Source organism: Typopeltis vanoorti, chromosome 2 (genome assembly GCF_054136105.1).
Source record: "Typopeltis vanoorti isolate ZY-2024b chromosome 2, IOZ_Tvanoo_1.0, whole genome shotgun sequence".
Lineage (NCBI taxonomy): Eukaryota > Metazoa > Arthropoda > Arachnida > Uropygi > Thelyphonidae > Typopeltis > Typopeltis vanoorti.
This window is the reverse complement of record NC_143550.1, coordinates 111,873,075-111,891,776: the sequence shown is the minus strand read 5'-3', so window position 1 is coordinate 111,891,776 and position 18,702 is coordinate 111,873,075. Positions and strand designations below refer to the sequence as shown.

General features: G+C 35.4%; 1 protein-coding gene across 1 annotated transcript in view; it reads right to left on the bottom strand.

Annotated features, from left to right (window-relative positions):
• Cals (calsyntenin 1) overlaps positions 1–18,702 on the bottom strand; it is a 365,963-nt gene that overhangs the window by 216,205 nt on the left and 131,056 nt on the right. The gene's annotated exons all lie outside the window — the stretch shown is intronic.

Genomic DNA, 18,702 nt, shown 5'->3' with positions numbered 1-18,702 from the left:
GAGTTACATGTACCGTTAAAGTCAATATGACCTCATGATAAAAGGCAAAAAGTTGGAACGGTGACGATATATACAGTATTAAAAAAAAAAAAAAAAAAGCTAACGGAATAGTAATCGGATAAGAAGAAACCTAGTTCATTATTAATGAATTTAGAACAGATGGTGGTAATCGATCCGAGCAATGACAATATCATTGTCTTCATTCCTTTCGACATATAAGTTCATACATTCTCCAAATAAGGTAATGCTGCACATATCTAAAATTTTCCTCATCGCAACTGAAACGACACCCGGTAAATTTTACGGCTGCAATCGCCTAGTGCAAAAAAAAAAAAAAAAAAAAAGTTTGTTACTTGTCCATTATTTAAGTGTGTTCCAGAAAAAGATAATTATAAAAATAAAGAATATATAGCTTCTAGAGTGATCGTTATTTGTTTCCAATGATGCCCCCCCCCCCCACTTCTATCTGATCTACGCTTCGTTCAGAATCTCTCCCGCTCCCAATACACAAGGAAATATGTACTAGAGTAGGAATAAATCTGTTCTGATGAAAAGCTTTCTAACCCTCCCCCTGAGATATTTAGATCATTAATAATGCTGTTACCCCTGCACATTGTGTAATCTCTAAGATGTAAACGGAGCAAGCTATTATAAAAATCTTTATTTATACACAATTAGAGATAGGTCATTCTACAGATTGGTCTGCTATCCTTGAGTTTAGTGCATTCGTTCTTCCGGTTGCTTAAAAAGATCAGGATTCGAATCCCGAAAGAGGATATTTATAGCGGATTTAAGTAATGGCGAGTTATCAGGTTTCATGGTGGTCGAAGGTTTTTCCTGCTGCAAAACACATACCGCGACAGAAGAATACGCAATTCCAGACATCATCCCTCACAGAAAGACTGACTTCAGGAACAGTGGATGAAAAGTTCCCAAAACAACATCCTATTTGATTAAATTCCATCACAAATCAGAGAGATTTTAGAATATTGCTATGAACTCTCGTAAGAAAATAGTTCACATGCTTCAGAGGTCTCAAAGCTTTATAAACTCAGAACACGAGGATTAAAAAAAAAAAAAAAATCCACAATCACACTATGCATACATAAAATGAATAATTATCTCATAGATAATTGTTCAAATGATGACCTCTTTCGAATTGCGAGTCAGGTAACGTGGCAAATATTAACATTATTTACATATTAACATCTACATTATTTAAACAGCATTCGGAATGGATTATTTATAAAAGATACTAATAAAACAGGAAATGAAAAGTTTTTAATTTCAATTGCATAAAATAATTTATTGCTGAATGGTTAAAAGCATTTAATAAGGGAGATGATATAATTTCTACGAATAATGCATTATGAACGTATTCAATATTTCAAAACGTGAGATTATAACTGGAGAGTACTTCATTCTGACCGCATCAATTTATAATTTGTTTAGCCAGTTCAAGCTGCAAGTACAGACGTTTTAAATAGTTTGTCTACGTGCCCTGTAATTACTAGCAGTCTATGGAAATGAAGATTAGGCGCCTGGAGAGGAGAAGAAATTGCTGTTCTCATGGTAATAATAGCCGAAACAAAGCGCCGTAATACAAGTTGACCAATAGTAATAGCAAGTAGTTATCACACAGTTATAACGCAGTTTGGTCATTTTTCGTATCCTCCTGCTTACAGAGAATCATAACAAGTCCGTTTTACAATCGATTTCTAATAGTGACATCATTATCACAAAAATTCGACATAGAGTTGGAGACAACATTTTTCCATTAAAATAAAATGACCTTACAACTATCTTGAAATATAGTTTCAAGATAGTTGTAAGACTAACGGAATAACAAAGAGGAGAGGAGTCCACCTACTCTACCAGATTAACGTTTGGATCTTATAACTGTATAAAATACAGCATTAATTATATTAGAGTCGAATTTTTGATAGTTGATATTTCAGATTGGTCTCTTGATAACTAAACTTTTGATTAATGTAATTAATTAAAGTCGTTATTCAAAGAAGTCATTTAACAAATAATTAGTTCTAATCTTATGGTTTTAATCCCAACCAACCAATCTTGGTATACTATAAAATAATTTTTGTTCATTACTTTTTAGCGCAATTCTCCTAAACTATGACTGGAATTGCCACACTTAACCATATGGAATTATCAAAGTTTAAATATCAAAGCAACAGCTCCACACGATAGCATGATGTACGTCTCATAAAGGCTGAAATTCTTCACTGGCACTAAGTAGCGAATATACAAGTATTCCTGAAGAACGATGGCATAATGGTTACCTCTAGTCTCATTCAGTACTTTCATATCCAAACTCAGCAAAGACGTGCACAGAAACGTTGAGTTGTGCAGGGTGCAAAAAAACTCATTATTAGAGGAGCTTTATTCCCATCAGCAAACAATAATAGAGCTCCTTTATGCAAATTTGATATTTAGTATCACTGATATTTCTTGAAATTCAGTTGTGATTTAATGTAGGTCAATTTAAACTGTTCATATATACTGTGTATATATATATATATATATATATATATATATATATATATATTATACACACAGATGTACTGTGTACATGCGATTGAACAGCATCGCTTCGACTTTCGGATCGTAATTAACTCTGAAATCTTCAATAAAATTTTGGAGAAAATTTTAAACCAGAGTTAAGGTTTGACCTCCAATATAACTTTACATGATCATTTTCATATGTGTCTGAATTGTAACAGTACTGTTCTATGGACCAATATACACACGCAAAAACTCACTGGATCAAAAAACATAACACTTTATAATCAGGCTTGTGTAAAGAATATCATTTTCCAATCACAAGTGTATTTTAAATGTATGCTTCTTCTCTCTTCATCATCTATGTGGATGATGATGCCGAATGAACTCTTTCCATTTCTGTCTGTCCAGGGAGAGTCCGAATAATTTTGTCCAGTTTGGTGTCGCTTGTTGTGATTTGGTTTTCAGGTCCTCTTTTATTTTGTCTATCCATCTAATTCTGGGCTGTCCTTTGGATCTTTTACCTTTCATCGTTGTATTCAGAGCATTCATGGTAATCTTTCTGTTCCCATTCTGGTCAAACCGTCGCAGTCTTCTTTCTTGGATTTTGTCTACTACTATTATTTCTTGTTTTAGTCGTTTCCTTATGTCTTCATTTCTTAGTCTATCCAGCAAAGATACTCCAATTAATCTTCTTAGCCAACCCATTTTCAGTAGTTAATAATTTTTTCTCTTCAGCCTTTTTGAGATTCCAGCATTCACTTCCATAGAGGAGTATTGGGAGGAAAATTGTCTCGTAGATTCTTACTTCTGTTGCTTGTTTGATGTCTCTTGACTTTCATATTTTATTAAGTCGTTCAAAAGTTTGGGATGCTTGACTGATTCGTCTGTTTATATCTTTTTATAATTTCACCATTGTACTCAATAACTCCTCCAAGGTAGGTGAAGTTTTTTATTGAGTAACTCCTCCAAGGTAGGTGAAGTTTTTTATTGAGTAACTCCTCCAAGGTAGGTGAAGTTTTCTACATGCTCTTGATTCTTACTATCAATTTCCAGATTGGTGCTTCTTTTTCCTATTTGCATAATTTTTGTTTTGTTTATATTTAATCCAGATTTTATACACTCCTCCTTTATCAGAAATTCGCTGTAGATTTTCTTCTGTGCTTGCAAGTAATGCAATGTCGTCTGCAAATTTTAAATTTGTCACATTTTTCCCATATATTTTGTTTCCGGAGTCTTCATTGTTTAAGGGCTTATTGGTTGCGTCTTCTAGTGTAAGATTGAACAGGTCTGGTGACAGATTGCATCCCTGTCTTACTCCGCTCTGTGTGGAACCAGTTGGTTAAAGTGTCCTCCATTCGTACTGCACTTTCAGATTTCTCATACAGATTCTTTATTATTCTTATGGTTTTTTGGGAATTCCAAATTCTTCCATAGTTCTCTTCTACGGATTGAATCAAATGCCTGACGAAAGTCTATGAAATTTATGCAGCAACTTTGGTTATACTCTAGTGTCTTTTCTATTAGCTGTCTTAAGGTGAATAGTTGATCAGTTGTGCTTCGCCCTGGTCTGAAACCAGTTTGTTCTTCTCCTAGTGCGTTCTATATATGGCTTAATTTGTTTTTGGAGTACTTTCGTAAAACCTTACTTGGAATACTGAGGAGGCTAATGCCTCTGTAATTATTGCATTCTGTTTTATCTCCTTTTTTGTATATAGGAGTTATGACTGATTTGGTCCAATCAGTAGGCACTGCTTCGGTTTTGTAGATCCTTTCAAGTAATGTTTTTAATGGTTCCAAAAGTTGTTCCTTTCCTGCTTTTAAGAATTTTGCATGTATTTGATCAATGCAAGGTGCTTTCCTAGTTTTGAGTTTTTCTATGCTGTATGCTATTATTTCTTTGGTAAAGATATTTGTTTCATCTTCCATTTCCGTGGCTGGAATCGTAATATCCTGGGAGCTGTTTTTATTATATAAATCTTTGAAGTATTCTTCCCATCTGGCCATTCTTTTTGTTTTACTTTCAATTAGTTGTCCCTTTTTGTTTTTGATCATTATAATTTTTGTTGTCCGTGTCTTACTAATTTGGTCTATTTGTTTATATAATCCATGTATACTTAAAACTTCCTAACATAACTTACACGTTAAGTAAATACTATATAGCACTACAACAATCCTGTCTATTATAAATAATCACAGACTTAGATATGATCCATCAAAATACAGTGAATGTGTTTTGACGCTCTCTTATATATTAAGAAGGGCAGTTACCCATGAAACAATACTGCCACCATAGCTTATTTTTAATTACCTTCGAAATACAAAACTTTTGTAGTATAAATGCCTACTAAAGACGTTGAGTCTCAAAGTTTACACTCTGTTAGTGAGTATTACCGCTTAACGAATCTTTCGAACTACATTTTGAGAGTAAACTCTTTTTTTAGTTAAAACATTTTCGCATTAAATTATATTCCGGTTATACTTGGGATTTTAGATCGCGAACGATTAAATTCATAGGCACCTACCATACCATGCCTTTAAACAATAAGAACTTCCTTTTTCAAATTAAACATACCAAGAAATTATATGCTTGGTTTAATCCATTATTCAAGTGTAAGCAAACAAAGTTTCCGTTTCGCCTGAAGTATCTTTCAAGACTGGGGAAACTCGTGGCAAAGGTGGTATAAGTTCTCATCACTTGCCTCAGTATAAGGTGGTATAAGTTCTCATCACTTGTGCTTTGAGTTATGGGAGATACTGAGGCAAGTGATGAGAATTTATACCGCCTTTGCCACGAGTTGCCCCAGTCCTGAAAGATACTTCAGGCGCAAACTTTGTTTGCTTACACTTGGATAATGGATTAAACCAAGCATATAATTTCTTGGTATCTTTATTTTATAATATAACCAGGTGAAAAAGTTTCAACAACTAACTATCTCTAATCCAGAGTATTTTTAATAATAAAGTGTGACACCTTTTGGCAACTGGAATTGCACGTCCACACTTTCTAGAGCTATCGTTGGCAGACTGACAAGGAGAGTCGATTCATGCTGAAGGGGGAGATAGAAATGAAGGACGTATGAATTGGTCACCAACACGCGAAAGCACGTGCTTTATAGATAAAATTTTCCAACTGTTATACAAGCAAAATAGTTACCATTTTAAAAACTACAACGATCATAAAAGAGAAGTTAATTTTCCGACGTGTAATAATAAACAACTCATCCCAGAAGACGGATTGATTACCCTATTATCGGAATGGATTCTCATTTTTGTGACATGCGCAGAAGTGTCAAAGGGTCTCGAATCTGTGGGTATACTATATATGGAAATATGACTTCTCCATTACTTCCACCTCAGTATCACCACCTCTGGGTCTGGCTCCCACGGATGTGCTTTTGCGCAGAAGTGGTTGCTTTCCCTAAGATGCGAGAGGCTCTGTTTGTGGGTAGGTTTTTGCCTATCTTTGAGTGGGGCCACCGCAATATTATGGCTCTGCTTGGTGGTGGGGTGAGCCTGTCGCTGTGTTGGACGGTACTTCGGTCACTCGTAGGGAGTGGTCTGGGAACCGCCTAATTTTTAGAGGTCTTTACTTAAACAGCACCCCCTAAGGGTCGAAACCGGTTGGAAGCTTGGGTGATACATGGCAATGCAGTAGCCAATGAAGTTCTGAGGCTTGGCTGTTGCTGTTACCCCTCAGATGAAATATGAGCGGTTCTGCTCGGTGGTGGGGGTGAGCCTGCCACTGGATAGAGCCAAACGCTGAGAGTTCTTCTCATGACAGGATAAGTCTGTTACTGAGGTGAACAACGCTGAGTTTTGATCTTTCTGGTCGCTCATTGTTGGGAGATCTCACGAGTTTCTGGCGAGGTAACCCCCCGCACTTAATACAGGGAAACCGGTCTGGGTAGTGACCCTTCCCTTAATACACAGCATTATACATGTCCGCAAGGAGATGTGCTTTGCATTATGGGAGATACTGAGGCAAGTGATGAGAACTTATATCACCTCTGCCACGAGTTGCCCAGTCCTGAAAGATACTTCAGGCACAGAAACATTATCCAAGCATATAATTTCTTCGTATCTTTAATTTATAATATAATATAACCAAGTGAAAAACTTTCAACAACTTCCTTTTTCTTTTCACTGCATGTACAACAATTATAATGAATGAATAGCCACCACCATCCATGCATAGACATCACGCTTAGCAACTTGGAAATAATTCCAAGAGGTGAGATTATGCATTTATTAATATCTTCATATACACACACAGAAGATAAGAAAAGTTTCTGAAAGTAATGAGTGCATTCATTTAATACAAAAAACGAACCAAGAAACACATTTCAAGAGATGTGTGGCATAGTCAGGAGGCCACACATCTCTTGAAAATACCTGTCAAAACCATGTCAGGAACACGAGAAAATGTTTTCCAGGTATCATTAAGCAAAGTGGAGTTAATCAGGTTCAGAAAATGAGATTGATTTTTCAGGTAAAAACAGGTTTTTCATCACATAAGACAAACACATCGGAATGAGAGGGCAAGCAGAACAGACGTTAAAGGCCTCGTGCAGACATTGGACTGTCTACTTGTGCGAAGAATCGATAAGGAGAGGGACCTTCGAAGAAGAAAAGATAAAGAAAGTAAACAGATATAAAATCACCAAACATATTTTTAGAATTGCATGTCTGCGGCTATACTGTATTATACCTACAGTAGCAAACAAATTAATCTGAACAAGCCGAATTTTCTTCTAGTTTCTGGCGTTTGTTTCAGTTCACAATTTTGGTTTACTATTTTAGTTGAGCGTGTGCGTTTTAACTGTCTCTACGATGTTAATTAATAGTGTTGTGCGTTTTTAATAGTGTAAACAAGTTGACATTCGCAGTGTTTCATTCATTTTGTGTACCTATAAAATAATTACATCTCTAAGAAAGCGTTCATAAATATGTACTCTTTCTCGGCACACATCCATGACTCAAAGGCAAACTGCCAATGAGTGTGATGTTTTGTTTGGGTACTGTTAATGAGATTTTAAAGAGGTTTAGGGAGACAGGTATCTTTTTTGCCCAACAGAAAAGGAAAATGTGGGCGAAAAACAAACTAAATATACTCAAGCTTATTTACTAGTTAGGAAAAGCAAAACGAATCCAAGATTGTCTGCCGTGGACTTAAATAGAGACTTGACAGCTTGTGGGATTAATGTTTCTGACATGACAGTCCGTCAAAGATTGCTGGACGCAGGGAGGACTTTCCACAGACCAAAAAAGAAACAGCTGTTGAAGGTTATGCAGAAAAGAGGCTCCGGTGGGCAAAAGTGTACAAAGATTGGACTGTTGAGAAGTGGAAGAAGGTCACATTCACAGATGAGAACAATTTCTTTGTCCAAGGAGAGCGTTCGCAAATCATTGGCTGAGAAGACTTCTCCACCCACCTTCCACAAGCTCCTAAAAACTCAGCTATAAAGATGTTCTGTGATTGTTTTATACATGGCGATCCAGGATCTCTTGCGCTTGACGATATGATGATAAGTGACCAATACATAAAAATATCGGGAAAAAAGAGTAGTCCCACAGATCCAGAAAGACGAACTCAATCTTCCAACAGGATCTCGCTCCATGCCACACTTCAAAAAAAGTGAGAGTTCCATCAAAATCACAGCATCCAATTGCTTTAGTAGGCAATTCTCCTGCCATTAGCCCAATAGAAAATTTGTGGGACATAGTGAAAACGAGATTTGGAAAATTAAATTGTGATACAAAGGAAAACTTAATACAATCCATTATAAAAAGTATGGTTTCGAGATGCAGAAATAAGAAAAGTGTGTTCTAAGTTGGTGCCTAAGTGAATTAATGAACTTATTAGGAACAGAGGAACACATAAATTATTAGTTTAGTAATGTTGGAGTTTAATCTTTGTACTTTTCTTGCAAAATCAAAATTTTTCTTTAAAATGTGAGGGTTCGGATTAATTCGTTCGCTATTGTATGTTATGAAAAGGACAGCAAATGCATAATTATTAATATTTATACACGTTAATTTAACCAGGTGGGTGAAATTATTATCTTATGATAATACAGTCAAGAACTAAAATATTATGACCGCCTCGTAACGTGTTGCATCTCCTTTAACCAAGATAACCTCTGGAACTAGACCACGAAAGATATCCTGATGTATTCTGGAACAACTAACACAGAATATCGCCCCTTTGTTCAGCGACCGAGCGAGGCACTGGCGTTAACCAGCTGATACTACGTTCCGACTGATCTCATAAATGTTCGATGGAATTCAAATCAGAATTAGAAGGCCAGAGGAGCACTACACGAATATTTTCTTTAATCAATGATGCTTGCACAATGTAAGCCTTCTGACATGAGGAGTTATTTTGCTAGAAAAGTCCAGATTCATTGGGTACATTGTCACAAAGTAGGGAAATACGTGGTAGGAAACAATCCCAAGGTGTGTCCATGACAACAATTCCCAAACCAGGATAACGCCACTACCTGCCCGTTTCCGGTCAGCCAGAAACAGGTTGTGTGGTCACAATATTTTGGTTCATGAATGCATATACTGGTTTCAATTTTGAATTAATAACTTAAAGATCTTTTGATGATACTCATCGCGATAAGGAAGAGCCCCGCTACAATTTTTTTTAATCCTAAGTACAGAATAAAATTCAAGTTGTTGCCAGTCACAGTCAATACATATTGAATTACTTTTTTCTCCCTGATAACAAATCGCATGTTATAAGGAGTGAAAAAGAAAATTAATATGTAGAAAAAAATATTATATTAAAATGCGGAAAATTACTTAAAGGTAATGATTAAAAATATATAAGAAGGTGAAACTAGTCAGAAATCAAAATCCCAATAGGTGTGCAATGCAACTCATGTTACCAATCGATGAGAGAAGAAATTAAGTATTAGAAAAGTTAAAAGATTAAGCAGACAGTAAAAAAGAAGAAAAAAAACTCAAGTCGATGTTAAGGGCACATATTAAAGCGGCTGAAAATGACAAGATGAAAAGTTTAAAAAGTCTCATTGATTTCCATAAAAATCAAAACCCTTTTCATGCTTAATCTTCTAGAGACCAGAAATGAAAGAGTTACTTTAATAAGAGTTAACAACTTGCAGTCTTCGTTGTCATTAAAGCTTACCGTCGAGGAAGAACGCGTTATTTCCATCATAAACGACTCCAGTAAATTTATCTGGCCGAAGTAAATTTAATTTGCATGAATTAATGGCTTCAGTGCCTGTGGCAAGTGGTCAGGAAGGCAAACGAGCGTCTTCTTAACCTGCGGGTTCTTTCCCTTAGGGTAAAGTAAGTTTCCAAAGGAGGGAAGGCAAAGCATTTAATCAAATTCGCTTTTCTCTCAAAAACTTACAGAATTTTATCCAACACCAATTTACTAATGACCATCCATACAGTGATATAAGCTTGTCACCAAAAGTGGAACTAAAACAAAATTCTGCTACTTCTGTATAACCGGATAAACTACGTTCAAATGAAACGCCCTTAAAAGGTTCCACAAAAAAATGTAAAATATAGCATTTGGAATCGGTAAGTATAAAGAAAAAAAAATGAGGTGTGCGCCAGGTTTGTAGTTTAGAGCCACCTGTAGCATCAGTTGGAATAAAATGGTCAAACTACAAACCGGAATTCTGTAGGCAAGTTGCATTGCACCTAAACGAATGTGGAGGAGGGGGGGGGGGTAGCCAGCAGCACATGCCAAAAATCTCTCTCTATTCAATGGAACTGTCATTTCTCTCATATTTTCCCCCCCTCCCCCCGACACTCAGACTTTAATCGCGCCTCTCAGGAAAAAAAAAAATAATAAAAACGCCCGTAGAGCTCTTTCAGACCAAAATACCAGTACTAGTGTATAAGAGTAGAATCATAAGATAACAGCAGTTATCAGCTGTATACGCTCTGCTCCATACCTCAAAAAAATCAACATCAGCTCAGCTGATGGTATGTATAAGGCTTCCCAAAGATTTCCAAAATTTAGTTACGGCTACATCCACTATTTGGGAAGGAAAACGCCTCAAGACTATTTTTTAAAATGCTAATCTCATGCGAGAGTTTGCATAATCTTATTGCACACAGTGCTATGACATGACAGGCAAGCGTTATGGAAGAAAAAGCTAGAACCTATCGATATTTTGCTTGAAAAGCTGGGACTTTCATTTCGTTTATTTTATATTAAAATTATAATAAAATAAATGAAACTTTCATTTCGTTTATTTTATTAGTAATGTTTCATACATTTCAAAAGAGCTTAAACTGAATCTAACCCGAAAAAATCATAAAGTTATTCAAGAAAACATTACCAGTTCTGCGTGAATTCTAAATCAGAACTAGTCGAATGCATGAAACAGTATAACACTGTACAGTATTTAAAATATAAGAAGTACACTTCCTTTAAATGTAAAGTAATTCGTCTCTTTACAGTGAGATTAGGCTTACTTTATGCACAGCGCAAAATAATATGGTAGTGGCATTTACTACTTTTCTATTAATAATCGAAATTTAAGGGGCTCACAGTTTAAGCATTTAAGTTTTTTTTTTTTTTTTTTTCTCCATCGAGTCAAAAATTATACTAGATGGTGCAGTCTCACTTTCTACCTTTAAAAAAACGGATGTATATGCTGAATCGTTTTAAACCTACTGATCCCTACAAAATCTTGAGCCTTTCTCTTTGCTAATGCTCTTTGGCTGGAAAGACCCGGTTGCAAATTCCGTCCACGACGGGATTCGAACACTTAAAGCCTTTAAAGGAATCTTTTAAGGGCTTTTCAAGTGAAGATTTGGCCGATTGCATATGAAATGGCAAAGTCCGGTTCTTCTGTCCGGTTTTCGAAATGAAAACCGGACAGAAGAACTCGGTTTATAGACAATATATTCCAATGGACATTGGACTGACCATTGTTATTCTTATAAATGAAAAGTTTCGGAAGCCAAGGTTACTCATAGCAGACCAAGATATGGGAAAAGACCGATGAAGATTTTCAATGTGTAAACAAGACGTTTCCACGGCATAAATCTATTTTATATTCTGTCCTATTAACAATTCACAGCGTATCCTTAAACAAAACCAACAGTTACAACATTCGGTGTAATTGCCATCGAATGTTACAGTTGATGTCTGTAACGTTACATGGAATTGATAGCGTTGATGACAAGCTGCGCGATAGATCCGATATAATTTTCCTAAAAGCATTCGCTATCCCAAGGGTCTGTAAACCTTCATTTGTGAACCTTGGCGCCAGGTATTAATAATCATAAAGGTTTTTAATTACAAGACACTACGAAAAGATATAAATAAATAAAAACAAAAACTGTACTGGTGGACGCACAACCTGCAGTTTGAAAGCTATACAGTCGTTATAGGGCCAATCCGAGAAAGCTATGTGGCGAATTCCAGAATTCGCTTTGTATCACCAACATTAATAGCAAATGAAAATACCCACGGCAGACATTTAAAAAGATTATTACTATCGTGCTAGAATGAGTGGAGGTGTGTTGGAGAGTCATTCCACACACAGTGGAAGAATAAAGTAGTAATTCTTTCATCGTTTCATTCAAGTTATCAAATAAAAAGTCGAATTATCGTATACAGCAATCCCTCGATTAGTGCACCTAATGCGTTCTTTAAAACAGGCGCATTAATCGAAAACGCACTAATCGAATATAATAACCTATGGGAAAAAGTATAATTCGTTCCTCAAATTTCTTTTTTGAATCTTAATTTTTTTTTTTTATAAAAGAATTAAGGTATGTCTCAGAGCCAAGTTAAAGGAAAACCATGAAGCTGAAAGACAACAAAACATTCAGAATATAAATTTTATTATTCTAATTCTTAACAAAGAAATGAGCTAACGTAGTTTGGCTGGCATTTTGTTTCTTTTTTTCATACAACCGACGATATGGCCCTATTTCCCCTTCTACTCTTCTGCAAATTTTACTGCTTCTCTCTTCATCAGGGTCAGCCTTTAGGTATTGCTGCTTAAAAACTTCGATTGTACGAAAAATATTTTCAAATTGTTTCTGTGAAATCTCTTTTGGCTGACTATTAGTGGTTAAATTTTCTTCATATTCTTCGGGATCTTCCCGCTGTGCATCTAAATTTGGCAGGTCAGAATCACTCAATTCTTCAGAATGAAATTTAATTAACTCTTGGTTAATTAAATCTCATTCTGAAGGGGGAGAAAGAAATGAAGGACGTACGAAAGAAATGAAGGACGATGATCATAAAAAATAAAGTTAATTTTCCGACGTGTAATAATAAGCAACTCATCTCAGAAGACGGATTGATTAACCTATTATCGTAATGGATTCTCCTTTTTGTGACATGCGCAGAAGTGTCGAGGGGGTCTCGAATCTGTGGGCGTACTAAAGCAGACGACGTAAATTTTGGTGGTAAAAATTTGGAACATAGTATACATGGAAGCAGTGTAGTATGCCATTAAAAATAACTTTGTAAAATGTTTTAAATCGGTAACTAAATTATTTCATTCTGGTAAGTGATTTTTTGAAATAGTTAGCCATAAAAATGTATAGATAGAAAATTTTTTAAATCTGTAACATTTATTTTTAAGATGTATATAGGCGCACTAATCGAATTTGGGTATCGAAAAAAAAAATGACGCACTAATCGAGGGATTACTGTACTGTCCAAATCTATAAACCAAGCGTTCCTTTGTAAACATTTATACGAAAGAATATGAGGAATCCTCTTTGGTGAGGCAAAAAGTTTTTAATCTGCATTATTTTGGATGTTGTCGATGAGAGCACCCAAAGAATGAACTCTGACAGAGAGCCCACATTTTTACCAAGTGTTTACCAACGCTATTAGGCCAAAATGTAAAATGGACAAGAAAAATAAAGACTACAAGACTGAATAAATGCGAGATCATTGTATGTAACAGATTTTCATTTATGATATGAGGTCAGAAATGAAAACAGCCCTCAAAAGGTTTTGTTCTAATGTGAAAATAAAGATAATTTATAGGCCTATTTGAAACAAATTAATTGGAGTAAAGACTCCAGACTGCAAATGAATAATAATTGTACAAGGATCTTATCGTGTTGTAAAATATACTGCTATTTGCTACCTAGCAAATAGCTAGCAAACTACTTTTGTATAATACGTTGCACCTTTTGCCTATTTATATGTAAATATGATTGCATTACTATGTATTTTGCAAACTGGATGCGCTGATGTTCTTAGATTATACATGGTTTTCAAAAAATTTTGTATATTAGAATGTTAAATTTAGAATAAACTGAGTGTTTAATTATAATTATAGAATCAGTTTCTTATCGACACAATTGCGTTTTTGTTTGAAAATTTCAGTTTTGCTCGTTACAAAACCGGTGCTAAATATCATTCATAACTTTAAAGTTAAATATGGAATCGTATTGTATTTGAAAAGCTTTAATCAGTAATGGGCTGCCAAATTATATAGAGAACCGGTTCCGGTTGTTAGGAAGGCTCTGATTTAAGGGATGCGCCACAGTGAGTATTTCCCAAGAAATGTATAAAGCTTTTACTCCGATGAGCCATAAATTGAAGTATTTACACGGTAGGAAAAGCTAGGATTTAAAAAAAAAAAAAAATAAAAACCTTCAATTATCACAAATCAATTCATCAGTTACAGAAAGTGATCGTTATTATAATTTTGAGTTTCCTTGTCTTTTAAGTTATTTTATAAAGTGTAAAAAAGTGATGAAAAACATGGTGTACAAGATCATTCTATAACAGGTTTTTGTTGCAGATTTTTTTTTAAAAAAAAAACCGGTTCTAAAACTGCTTTAAAATTTGATAACCAGTTCGAGAGAACATGCTGCAGCTCATCACTAACAATGATTGCTGAAGGACAAAAACATGGTACATTTCTTCTCTTTGATGTTAAACTCAGATTTTAGTTTTCTTGAATCGGAAGTGCTGCCTAAAGGGGGAAGGCTCGGTTGTGGCATTCGTCCTGTCTCGAATAGGCGTGGTGAACCGATAATTTCAAGTCTCTTTCAGATTCTTTGCCTTTGTCTCGAGGGCCGATAAAACTAGTCAACAACACTTAACCAATAGGGTATTTGCCTTAAAGATTACAAATCGCTAACTGCAAACAGCAAAATGAATTGAAAATATGTATCAATCATGAAATATTCAAGTACTGTAATACATAATAGGAGTGGTAACCAAGTAAAGCGATTTTTTTTTTAATGTAGCTAGTAATATGTTAAAGTAAATATATTACAACTATATTTATACCGACAATCCGATATTAGCAGTTTGAACAATATAATAATAATCTTCAAAACATAGGTTATTTTAAATTCATTTGAAATTAATTGAAGTTTGAACTTATTATTATTAGGACAATAATAACAACATGAATCTGTAAAAGCAATAATGTAAAGTGATCTTGCTTATATCAGGTTCAGCCCTATTTCGCCTTTAATGAAAGCTGTAAGAGTATGCATAGTTCGATATTCAACATGCCACATATTAAACAGGATTAACTGATGGGAATTATAACGTAAATAAGGGATTACGCAACAAACTTGTAGCATATCTAAATTATATTAATTAGACTGTAGGAGTCACGACCCAGTCGTGTCGCGACTGGGTAGAGAGATAAGAGAGCAACTCCACAATTACAGTTGATAATGGATGTGCCTTAGACCACATTCGGAGAAGGATGCGATTACCTGCTCTTTGCATTAAAAGATGCGAAAGTAATTTTCCTTTAATGCTGGAAATCCTAAACTCTTATGGAAACTAGTTATGTATTTGATTAAAATAATCTTCATGTAAATGAGCTAATTTACTGATCCACCAAACAGCAGATAAAATTATTAAGTTACAACTGTGACTATAGTGTAATGGCGCAAAGCTATACACTAAAATACTCATTAACCTCGAATAATTATGGTATAATTGATGAGTGCCATTCATATAATTTTAATCGTTCAAATTCAAAAGAATTTGAACGACATAAAAGAAAGTACAACTCTATAGTGAATAAAACGTCCTTTATCAACACAAACATTAGCGATCTGTTGTCGTCCCATAATAGGGTTGATTCCCAGAGCTAGTTGTAGGGAGTTTTATTCAATGATCATAAAATAATAAATCCAAACCCACTCTCTTATCTAAAACGATACAATACTGCTATTCAAGAACGTACCTATTACTTGTATTCAAGAAAGTGAAAAGCTAAAACCTGTAAAGTGTAACCTCCCTCTTAATACAAGGGTAGAGCAAGGGAGTGGGGTGGGGGGACGATCTAAAATGCTCTATGTATTGCTACCACATTCACACAATACGGTTTAGCATGATCGATGATGCCTAACTATGAGGCACTTAGTTTCAACAGGAAATATCCCTTTCAGAAAACTTTAATGATCAAGCATGTATAATATCAATCCATTACTAATGAATGAGAAACTAAAATCAGCAAGCATTTTCTGAACATTGGTAGTGTTAAATGGATGATGGAATACGACTTCTTATTCACGCGCGAGAGAATAAATGCCGAATTAATATAACTGAATAACATCAAATTAAAAGAACGAATAAGTTAAAATGAAATTATACTCATTTGTTAAACACCCCAGTTCATACTGCAATCTCACAGTATTCTTTTAACTGAATAGGAGTTATTTCATTAAAACAGACTCAGACTTGAAAAGTGGGACTACCTTGGTGAGTAAATCGATGAAAGTCCCAGTGTAACTCTACGGGTGTTCCCTATAGAGGAACAGACACAAGGAAGGAAATGTTGTTAGCAAATCGTGACTGTAAACATCGCTAACTGGGTCAATCGGAGCATTATGCAAAAGCGAGGTCAACTAGCATGCAGCAAACTGGCGAAATCATTTTGATGCTCAACAAGCCAATAAGTATTCAACATTCCTGTGTAAAAGCTATGTGTTTGCAATGAACCATTTACGTTAAATTAGCGTAAATTTCTCAAATGGAGAAATCGTTTTATACGAATTGCTGCACTTCTAAATATATTAGAAAGTGGAATAGTTACTTCTGCTGACGAGAAGCAAAAAAATTAAGCCTACGCAATATGATTTTCATCCTCACTACCCATTTCTTTCTCTATCTCTACTTTCCCAACCAAGCACTAGTTTACAAACACAAACTTTTGACTTCTCATCTCTGCTACTATGCGATTAAGTCAGCGAGTGCGCGGCAGTCTGCAAATGACGACTGTTCGCACTTTAGATGGGAAAACAAAAGGTACGTGATCGATTATGGAAATTGGAAAACGATGCTGCGTCCAGGAAAAACAGATCAGAGACAAGGAGGACATCAACAATGGACGCGCCATCTGCGCCCTGGCGCAGCATTCTACACCCAGTAAAGCAATCAATTTCTCAGCCATGGGTCCATCAGGAATAAGTACTGGTGGAGAAACAAGGCAATTTACAGAAACTGCATCAGTGCTGAAGTAAAAACGCTACACATTTGTGCATTATTAGAATGAGTTTTCCACCCTCTTTTAGAGCTGGATATATATATCTGTGAATACTGGTTTGGATGCACAGTGAAAATGCAGATGGATACGGCTAGTCTCAATGGACTTTTAAAGACGATTCCATTAGACAACTTGTTCGTAGTAAACACAAGAAAAAGTATTTTCCCTGTAGTGATACCTTAAAACAGCCGTTTCACTTCGGTAAATGACTTTTGTGGATATTGTATGAGGTCCTCATGCGCAAAGTCCGCAATTAAAAATAACTTCTAGATAAAACTGAAGAACGAGTGTCTTACATAAGGTGTATCTAGTACTTATCTGAAGATGATTCCTGTTAGAATAACGTGATGCAAGTAGTGGACTAATCAATAAGTTTGTACCGAATCTTGCACGTATGTTTAGAGATTTACTGAGTGTCCAATACTATGAAATGCTAGAGTTGGTTATGTCCTTTTCGATTATTTTGTAGTTGATTAAATTCCCTACGCTCATGGCAATTTAAATGACATTATGTACAGAGCTGCAATTTAATTAAGCAAGTTCGTACACTTCAGTGTTAATGAAGTGGCGAAGGATGGGCAAGCTAACAAAGTTCTAGTTTAAAAGATCTGTAACCACCAAATAAAATGAGAATACAACTGAAAAAATTAAAGAGAGAAAACATTTCATTTAATAAAGAGGGAAGGGATAAAAAAAAGTTGCAATAATGTAGAACGTCAAAATATGAATCTTATCATAAAAATAAATGTTCAAAACTATGATATCCTTAATGTCGAATCATCAAAAAGATTAAATTACTGTCATCGTTTTAGCAGAAATATTGAAAATTAATTAGTGGGATTCAGAAAGAAAGAGGACAACCCGGGGAATAACACTGAATAATACATATTATACTATTTTATATTGCTGTTTGTTTACACACGCACAACTATTCTCATCGCATGGCACTTTGATTAATCCCAAGACTCATCGTGGAGCCACACCACACAACCCACCTCTACACCAAATCCTGCTTCACACTACAAAGTATTTTTGCCAAATAACTGCAAATCCTTTCTGGCGAGTTTGAATGTCATTCGGGAGGGAGGGAGAGAAAAAAAAAAACTGCTACTTCCATACCATATGTGATCGGTGAACTCACCACAAGTTAAAAAATTCATATACAGACTCTTCGCGTCATGACAAGGATCGAGCGAGGATTTTTAAGAGAATGATGCGACAGGAACCCTTCGGGTGGAAAAGATCGGAGTTCGATGCTCGTCGATCCCATGAAGAATATGTCTCTGAAATAAAAGGGCTTTTCCATTTGAGAGTGCATCAGGACGTGGAGATAACTCGGATGTTTTTTTTGTTTTGTTTTATCTCACAAGCAGACAAGCTGGCCTAAGAACATATCGATGCACCCACACTAATGAACATATTTCATCAATGTGTGCAGGACTCTGGAACCAGAGAGCTGCGAGTCGGGACTAACAACTAGTCACCTCGGCGAAGTTTCAGTGCCCTAATGCAGTGCTTCCCAAACTTATGGATGTAAAGGCCCCTTTTAAAAAATTAAAATATTTCACGGCCCCCATCGAAAAAAAAATCGTAATACAGACATATATTATTATAATATTTATTGTATTTATATTCAATACAAAACATACGCAGCAAGTATTTCAAAAAATCGAATGCAAATATAGTACCT